Source organism: Psammomys obesus, unplaced genomic scaffold (genome assembly GCF_907164565.1).
Source record: "Psammomys obesus unplaced genomic scaffold, mPsaObe1.curated_primary_1811, whole genome shotgun sequence".
Taxonomy (NCBI): domain Eukaryota; kingdom Metazoa; phylum Chordata; class Mammalia; order Rodentia; family Muridae; genus Psammomys; species Psammomys obesus.
The window spans coordinates 14,960,337-14,969,985 of NW_026596088.1; the positions used below are offsets into that span (position 1 = coordinate 14,960,337).

Genomic DNA, 9,649 nt, shown 5'->3' on the forward strand with positions numbered 1-9,649 from the left:
CACAGCTCTGATTTTATTTATTTATTTGTTTATTTGTTTGTTTGTTTGCTACAGCAGTGCCCCAAATCCTTCTTGTCCCTGGGCTCTCCATCACCAAGCCATGATTATTTTTAAGAGGATTGATTGCTAAGTCTTAGGCCAGCCTGGGCTAAATAAGTAAGTCTCCAACCAAAGTGGTATGCAAAAGGAAGGCCTGTCTGAAAATAAATAAGTAGCTTTCCAGCCAGAGCTGAGCGATGGGCATCTCTTGGGGCAACTGGCACAAGTGCCGCAAGACCGGGGGTAAGGGAGAGCCCTTCCACATGAAGCAGAAGAGCAGCTGGGATGGCCTGCTGCCAACAGGAGGATTGACCCTTGCCGCATACACACAGTCTGAGTTCCGGGAGGCAATAAGAAGCACCGCGCCCTGAGATTGAAGGTGGGGAACTTTTCCTGGGGCTCTGAGAGTTGAACTCGCAAAACAAGCATCATTGATGTTGTCTGCAGGGCATCCAATAACGACCTTGCCCACAAAAGATGCTGGCAAAGAACCGCATTGTGCCTATCGACAGCACACCATAACGACTACGGTATGAGTCCCGCTACCCACTGCCCCAGGCCGAAAGAAGGGGGCCCAGCTGACGCCTGAGGAGGAAGAGCTTCTAAACAAACCGTGATCAAAGAAAATCCAGAAGAAATACCATGAAAGAAAAAAAAAAAAAAAAAAGAATGCCCAAATCAGCAGTCTCCTGGAGGAACAGCTCCAGCAGGGAAAGCTTCCCACCTGTATTGCCTCAAGACCGGGCTAGTGTGGCCGAGCAGAGGAACTGGAGCTCTGTCTGAGGAAGATGAAAGCGAATAAACCATTGTCCATAGCTCATGTAATGAAGGTGTTTATTGTTCTATAATAAATAAGAGAGTAAATGGGGGTGACATCTTGGATGAGGGGGTCCTGCTCCACACTTGGTGCAAATGTTTAATATAGCGCCTCAGATAATTAACTCTTTTTCTAGCCAGAGAGTCTGAATGTGAAGAGTGACCTAAACATTTGCTACAGTCGGGGAAGGACAGTATGTCAAAAATCCATAAACTGCCAAGACTCATTAAGGTCTCTAAGACGTCACTCATTTAGTAGGGGACAGTGACTCACCAGCACCTTTCTAAGGCCAGTGACTAGACTAGCAATGACACATGGGAGACAGCTCAAGGACATGGGACACTTGTCTTCAACAGCACATGGTGCTGCTTTTAAATTCTTGGCGGATCCTGGTGACAAGAGGGGCAAGCTTGTACACAGAAAGACCTCCTCTATTGTGGGAACAATATAGGATGGCCACCTGGAGGTCATAGCAGCTGACCCCAAGGCAGAGCCAAGAGCCAGGCCACCTGGACCTAGTGTGGGCTGACCCAGATGGCTCCTTGCCCCGGCCCAGATGTGTGCAAACATGCTCACTCACTGAGTCAATGTATAAAAGCGGAACATCAGAACCCTGAGGCTGCCAGTGAACTTAGGAGACCCGAGTAGGTACACAGGTCAAACCGTCAACATGCTGCATGAATGGGTGTTTGGATATTTCCAGAAGCAGGGAGCTCAGGACCTCACTGCTGATCCTCTGCCATGTCTGGATGCAAGGCAGCATGCAGGCACAGCTTCCAAGCTCAGGAAGTTTGCATGCTGGTGGAGATGATGGGGAGAGGGGGACAGACGGACGGAGACGTGCATGGCACACATGTGAACACGCAAAGAGACATAGGCACTCGGGCACACACACGGACACACACACACAAATGACATTAAATTAAAAATGACCAAGCCATCAACAACTTTCGGGAGACCTGTAGAGTACACGGGGCTCACCCTTGTGTCTGGATGGGGCCAGGGCTCCTCAGTCGGTGACCTAGGAGCCCCCTTCTTCCCACCTGCCCCCCCCAACCCACACGTGTTGAAACTCCCAGGCTGGTTGCATAACTGCCTGGCCTGTGCACAGAGCCCAGCTCAGCACAGGGCTTGTAAAACCTTCCCTTGCTCCATAAAATGCCAGTGATTTCACAGCCAGGGAGTCCTGTTCTCATAAAGTCCCCACACCAGCAGGCTTGCATCTAAAAGTGGCCCGGAGATCGAGAGACTGATGTCAGAGCGGCTCTGGAGCCAAGAAGCAAAAGGCAGCCAGGTTTGCACGCAGGATCAGCCTCTCAGGAGGGAAGGGCTGGTCTACTCCCCGGGCTCTGTTAGCACAGGTACCGTCCTCACCCATCCGAACTGTCTGAGCAGGGAAGGAGTCAAGGAAATGGACTACATTAGTTTTTTCCTCTTTTTCCATTTTAATATTTGGTCTGGTGTATGCTTATGTATTGAGCATACATGTTTGCATATATTTGGGCAGACGTGTGTGGGGTAAGTGTGCATATGTGTGTTCATGCATGTGAAAACCCGAGGCTGATTTTAGGAATCAACCTTGATCACTCAACAACCATATTCAATGAGTCTTCAGTCAACCCTGGCTGCCCATTCCGGCTGCTCCAGCTGGCCAGCTTGCCCTGGGGCTTCCCTGTCCTTACATCCAAGGTGGGATTATGGGCAGGCTGCCACAGCCACTTGGCATTTATGTGAGTTCTGGGGATTTGAACCCCAGTCCTCAAGCTTGCATTTACAAGTGCTTAAACCACTGAGCCTTCCCCTCTGCCCCTCACCACATTTGTGTTCAACACTGTTTAGGGGAGGGCTTAGGGTTTTAGTGCTGTGAGGAGACACCATGACCATGGCAATTCTTATAAAGGAAAGCATTTAAATGAGGCTGGCTTACAGGTTAGAGGCTTAGTCATGGTGAGAAGCATGATAACATACAGGCAGACATGGTTCTCAGAGGGGGAACTTAGATTCTACAACTGGATCATCAGGCAACAGGAAGTGTGTGCCACACTGGGCATGACTCAAGTATCTGTCTGAGACCTCAAAGTCCACCCCTTAATGCTGCACCTCCTCCAACAAGGCCACACTTCCTTCAGCAAGGCCTCACCTCCTCATAGTGCTACTCCCTGTGAGCCTATGGGGAATGTTTTCTTTCAGATTACTACAGGGGAGAAGATATAGCTGTAAACAATGGTTAATTCATTTGGGGAAAGTTCCACTTACTCTTCACCTGCCTCCAGAGGTCTAGGCAATGGAAGAGACGGCCTGCAGCTCTCGCCCACAAAGGGCCCCACACAGTAGAGTCTGGAATCTAAGCCTGCCTCTGGCTGAGATTCTCCAGACTTACCACTTCACCCATGAGCAGAAGTATGGACAGAGCTACTCTGGAGACTTAAGAGGGAAGGTTACCTGAGCCAGGATTGAAGTCCAGCTTAGGCAACACAGAAAGATCCCATCTCATACACACACTCACACAGAGAGGAAGAGAGGCTGAGGTCACCGCCAGTGCACAGTCATTCACAGGAAGAGGCCGGGGATGGTGGTAGGCTGCAGAGTGGGAGGGTCGTGCAAACCATATAACTGCTGAGGGATCTCTTTCTAGAGGGAAGAACTCTTGCACCAGGGAAACAAACACCCAGCTTTTAAAAACAAGTAAAAGATCTAACCATATACATCTCCAAAGAAGAACCGCAGATGACAAAAGATGCTCAATGTTACTAGTCCCTGGAAAACTGTCAATTCGAACCCCAAAGAGATGCTGACGCCAACTTTAGTAGGAGGTCTACTGTCAAAGCGGGGCTTGGTTTTGCAGCTCTGGTATACCGGCTCCTTGTGACACTGTGGCAGGAGGATTGCACACTGAAGGCCTGCCCTGGTGACAGAGTAAGTTCAAGGGCAACCTAGGCAGCTCAGGGAGAGTCTGTCCAAAACATAAGAGTCTGGGGTTATAAATTAGTCATAGAGCACTTTTCTAAGATGCATGAGGCACTAGGGTCACACACACCCAATGCCACAATCAGTTAGTCAAGGCCAGGTGTGGTGACTCATGTCCATAATCCTAGCACATAGGGGGCTAAGGTGGGACAATCACAAGTTCAAGGACAGCCTGAGTTATACAGTGAAACCCTGTAGCCTGATGATAGATGGTAGAAGATAGATAGATAGATAGATAGATAGATAGATAGATAGATAGATAGATACTACATACTTAAATGATAGATAGATAACACTTATATGTATATAAAAGCAAACTTTTTTGGGACAGGGATTATCATGGACCCTAGAGCTCACAGAGTTGGCCAGACTGTCTGTCCAGAAAGCCTCGGGGTTCTTCCTGTCTCTGCCTCCCCAGCACTGGGTTTACTGATACTCACCCCCACATCTGGCTGTTACAAGGGTGCTGGGAATCAACTCAGGTCCTCATGCTTCCTCGGCAAGCGCTTTTCCCACTAAGCCATGTCTGCAGCCTGCATCTTTAAACAGTTGAATCTGTGCTGTGAATGCAGAGTCTATATACAGTATAACCAGATGAGTATATGTGTATGGTTGTTTTCCATCTGGGCATCTTTAAATAGTATCCTCCTGCTGTGAGCTTTCCCTTATGAAAGCGGGGGGTAGGGTCCATAGCCCCTCACCTGAGATCTTAATTGTTGTGCGCGCCCCACCTCAGTCATTCATGTGCAGTTCCGCCCTGGCAGCCTGCGGCCTAGGAGTTAGGGAAGTGCTGCAGTGTGGAGGCTGTGGAGGCTTAACTGAGGGGCAGTCCATCTCAGTGGCTGTGGGCTCCCGAGCAGGTGAAGAGTCTCCAGCGGGGCTGCCCTGCGGCCACCCCCACTCCTGACAGTAACTCCTCACCCATGCTTTGTAAATAAGCCCAGTGAACTCCCTGCTTCTCCAGGAGGAGCAGCGATGGTGTGGTCTTCAGTTTGATGTTGGAGTCTTAAGAGAAAGGGGAAAAATTCAGTCTAAGTCTCCCTGGGAAAAGAATTCGCACAACAGCCAGGCTGGCTCTGAATTTTCCATTTCTCCTGCCTCTACCTCCTGAATGTTGGGATTACAGGCATGCACCAATGTGTGTGTGTGTGTGTGTGTGTGTGTGTGTGTGTGTACATATATTCTTTTCATTCATTGATTTTACCTCAATAGAGCTGGAAAAACGCAACCAGTGTTTTGATTTATGAGTTTTTATTTATGGAGCGTATTTTATGTCTGAAATACAAGCATCATCCGTGATGACAAGAGCTATTATCAAGTTTTAAGAGTAAACTGCACCTAACTTTCAGACATGAAGTTTTAGACCTGTTTCTAGGAACGTGTGCATGAGCGCAGAGGACAGCCCAGTTTCATCTAAGGGCCGTTGTGTGAGTTCCAGCTGTCATGGAGCACAAACCCACAGCAAGCACCCCGCCCCTGAGAAATCAAAGTATGGGTGGGTGTTTGGCTTTTGACACAGGGTCTCATTCTGTAGCCCAGGCTGGCCTGGGAGTCACTTTGCAGCCCAGACTGGGAAGTAACTGTGGGAGACAGAGGATAAGGGATGAGCAAGGCCGGCTATTCCAGGCCTGCTCTTAGGAAGAACTTCGCTCCCTCCCTCCCTCCTCTACACCCTGCTTCCCTGATTGGGTCCTCTGAGGGCAGGCAGGCAGGCTGTTCACAGTAAGCAACCACAGTAGGCAGCCAGCAGAGCTAGGGCCAGCTTCAGGGGTGGGGGAATGAGACAAGAGGGGTCAGGCGCAGGCTGACCCTAGAAGCAAACTGTCTGTCACTCCTGGAGAAGGTGGACAGAGATGGCGGCTGCCTGGCTCTCTCACACACACACATACTGTGAATCATGGGGCTGCCAACAGCACGTGAATTGCATCTCCCCACCCCATTAGTCCTCCGGGTGAGGCAAACAAACAGAATCACAGTCCAGATATTCAAGGATCAAGCCGGCCATGGCATCTGGCCCCATTAGTCCCAAATGGGGACTAATCTCCCTTCTGCAAGAGCAAAGGCCTTGCTCCACCTGACCTCTGACCCCTCTCATGCACTTAAGACAGGGGGCACACAGATGCATCAGTTTGCACACATTCCTGAGTATCACGGTGAAGGTAGGTCGAGGGGCATTCTGCCAAGCATGTCCCTACACATGAAAATGTCCACCGTGTGAATAGTTCTCGATAGAAGCAGTGTCCTTGAGCAGTGCCCCACCTGAGTTCCTAAATGTGGGCCACAGGCACCGTCCTTTCAAGGCCCGTGAGTTCAGTAACACCTGAGGGACCAGGAAACAAGCTAATTACCCCAGCCATGTCTACAAGCCCTACCTACTCCTCGGCCCACTGGTGGGCTAAGTTCCTCCGTGCCTTTCTGCCCAGCACAGGCCTCTCAGCCATCTGCTCCAGGGTGGGGCAGAGGCCTGTGTGGTGACGTGAGCAGGGAAAGGCCAGGATGGTCGGCTGGAGTCGGGCTCCCTGGGCTCAGACCTGTCAATTAAAGGCAAGGGAGATAAAAGAGAGAGACTTGGTAAGCAACCCTGCTGCCTGGCAAGATGAAAGGCAAGCCCAGGCGGTGTTTCACAGCCTCCGACTCGGAGGGTTCTAGGTGCTTTTTATTATAGCAATGGGAGCTCGTAATCACAGAGACCTGGGAAGCCACTGGGGTCGCCTGCCAGCATCGCCCTTCCCTAATTGCTGGCTTTGACAAATCAGAGCTCAGAGTTTCCACCCAGGGACCTGGGGACAGGCTAATTACTTTAGACCTTGGTCACAGGTCCCACCCACTCCTGGTCCAGAAACTGCACACCAGCCCCTCTCTAGCCCCAGAACCCCACAACCTTCTTCTCTCTGTGCTGCTGCTTTCAGACAGGGCCAGCAGGGAAGCTCTGAGCACTGTAGGCAGCAAGAGCAGGGGGATGAGGCTGGGGGTGGCTGAGTGGGAGGGGCAAAGGGAAGGCCTGTCAGACAGTCTGACCCTTGCTCCCACATGCAACCCTTGTGTTCAGCATACCCGCCTTCTCTTTCTTAATGATTGTCTCTCCTTAAAAGGAGAGGGGCTCTGTGTTGAAGGGTTTGTGTTAGTTTCTTTGGGTTGCTATAACTCCCCAAGGTTAGTGGCTGAAAGCCACGTGAAATTACATCATTCTGGACGGTCCAGTCTCATCAAGCTAACATGAAGGGCAGCCCTGCCCCTTTCCATCTCCTTCCCTTTCTTGGTCCAGTGGCTTCCACAATGCCCAGGCTCAGGCACTTACCTCCAAAGCCACAGTCACCTCACTCAGACCTCTGCCCCTCTGCCAGCAGGTCGTCCGTCCGCTTGCCCTCTAGCTCTCCTTCCTTCCTGTTCTCCTTATAAGAGCCTTTGTGATGAGGTGGACACGCCTAGCAATCCCAGGCTAACTTCCCTTCCATCTGTAACCAGAGTTCCTCAGCCAGCTGATTCAGCACGCTTGCCAAACCCAGACATCAGAACACAAACATGGATGGTCTGAGGACTATTACGGTTTAAGTGCAAAATGTCCCCAGTAGGCTCAAGTGTTTGAACACCTTTTCCCTAGATGCTGGCACTGTTTTGGGGGGTTGTAGAACTTGGGGGACCAGAGGCATGGCTGACAGAGGAAAGGCATGGGGTGTCGGGGCAGCCTTTGAGGGCTACAGCCTGGCCCCGTTTCAGATCTGTTTGTGGCTTCCTGGCCTAGTCGCCATGCATGAAACAGCTGCCCTGTGTCCCTACAGATAGGAAGGTAGCCACTCCTGTTTCCCTGCCTTCTCTGACACCATGGACCGTACCCTCTTCAGACTGTGAGCCTTTCTTTCTGAGGTTGCTTCCATCAACCGATTGTCCAGTTGGGCTGTCATGCTACTTGCCCCTGGCCTCTTTTTGCTCCCTGGGGCATCCCTAGTTACTAGCACACTGCAAACTCTCCATAGAGACACACTAAATGAGGAAGTGAAAGGATGACATGGTGAGACAGAGGAGCGTAATGTTATCTAATATGGCAAACGGCTGTGGTTATTCAGTGCCGGAACTCTTTGGATGCTTTGTGTGTAGTGAGCTCATCTAATCCCTTACAGTTTTCTGTTGTTTTGCTCTGCTTTGAGATAGGGTCTTGTGTAGCCCACACTGGCCTTGAACTGGCTATGTGGCAGAGGACAGCCTCGAACACCTACCTCCACCTCTCTAGTGCTAGTTTTACAAGCAGGGGCCACCACACCCATGGTGCTAAGGTTGAAGTCCACGGTATCCTGCATGTTGCTCAGGTGTTCTGCCAGCTGGGCCATATCTCTGGCCCTCTCATGGCTCTGTGAGGCACGTCTGGCTATTATTTGCAGTGTACAAATGAGGAAATCAAGGCCTACAGTGATGAAGCCGAGTGCAACCCCGCATTTATTGAGCCTCTGCTGTGGACAGCTCCCAGTTCATCCCATTGGAGGGGATGATGAAGGGGTGCAGTATTTACTCTGTGAACTATGCACAGGGTAAGGTCCCTGGATGGGCTAGGGGACTCTGGGAGTCTAGTGACTCAGTGGTAGTTTCCCGTGGCTCTCTGCGTCTCCTTTGCTGATAAGGCGCTAACATAACATCTTGTGTCTCACACGACCCCAGATGTCTATGTTCCTATCATGGCACGGGGCTCCTACAGTGACCTTTGCTCCCTGGTGTCCCTCCCCCCACTTACATAACTGTTCAGTCTCCTGTCAGCCTGTAACAGGCCTCAGCCTCCTCCTGAAGCTGGGTTTGACCACTCTGTCTCTCAAAGGCTGTCCCTTGAGAGACAAGCATGAACCGCAGACCTCCCCTACGGCTCAAGTCATAACAGCCGTTTTCCTGGGTCCTGTCTGCCTTCAGCACATCCTATGGCTGTCCCTGGTCTGATACGGGCCCAGGCCCCAGCCCTCTTCACCAGCTTCTTCTCTGGGATCCACCCACTCCCCCATCTTCACTGCTCCTCACGACCATGCATAAACAGGACAGGAGAAGCACACACTGTCACCCGGCCCTCAGCTGCCCCCAGCGCGCAGAAGGCCCCACCCCCTCCCTCGCCTGCATCTTAACCTTTGCAGTCGTAGCCAACAGCAGAGACACTTGTGCCTGCCAGCACAGTGGGGCATCACCACATTTTCTGTTTCTGCCAGCACATTTTTCTAGGTCAGTGTCAGATCAGGGAAATCTAATACCGAGTGTCCCAACATTTTATTTGAAAACAGAGCGGTGGCTTTCCAAAATAAATAGTGTTTACAGGCAAGGTCTGGAGGCAAAGTGTCCCCTAGATATGAACAGGAATTCCTGGCTTGACTGCTGCCGGCCTGGTGTCAGCCCCAGCTCTCAAGCCTTGGAGGTGCTGGCTAGAGGGAAGACACACTGAGGAGAGGTCACCTTTGCTGCACAATCTCCCAGAGTCTTCCTCCTTCTGCAACCAACACGCTCAGCCCCCAAGCTTTGCCTTTTCCGGTACCAGGCACTCACTCCACCCCCACCTCCTCAAAACCATCTGCTTTACCCAAGAGCAGCAACATGGCCTAGTTTCTGATCCTCGCTCCTCTCTCTGGAGTCCCCACACACACATACACTCTGCACTGCATGAGCTAGGGCCCTCTCCCAACCTCCCAGTCTCTTTCCATCCTTACACTGTTCCCTGGCCAAATACCATGCCATGATGTTGCTCTCCCCCATCATCTCTGTTGGTTCCAAACCTGTACAGGCCCTCACACATAAACTTCCAAATCGGGGTGCCTCTCCTGTGGGTCCTGGACCACAGGGCCATATCCAGCCCTAAGTGGG

General features: G+C 51.3%; 1 pseudogene; it reads left to right on the forward strand.

The window, feature by feature from the left end:
- Positions 1-236: 236 nt before the first annotated feature.
- Positions 237-887, forward strand: LOC129691253 (40S ribosomal protein S8-like; annotated as a pseudogene).
- The last annotated feature ends 8,762 nt before the right edge of the window (positions 888-9,649 follow it).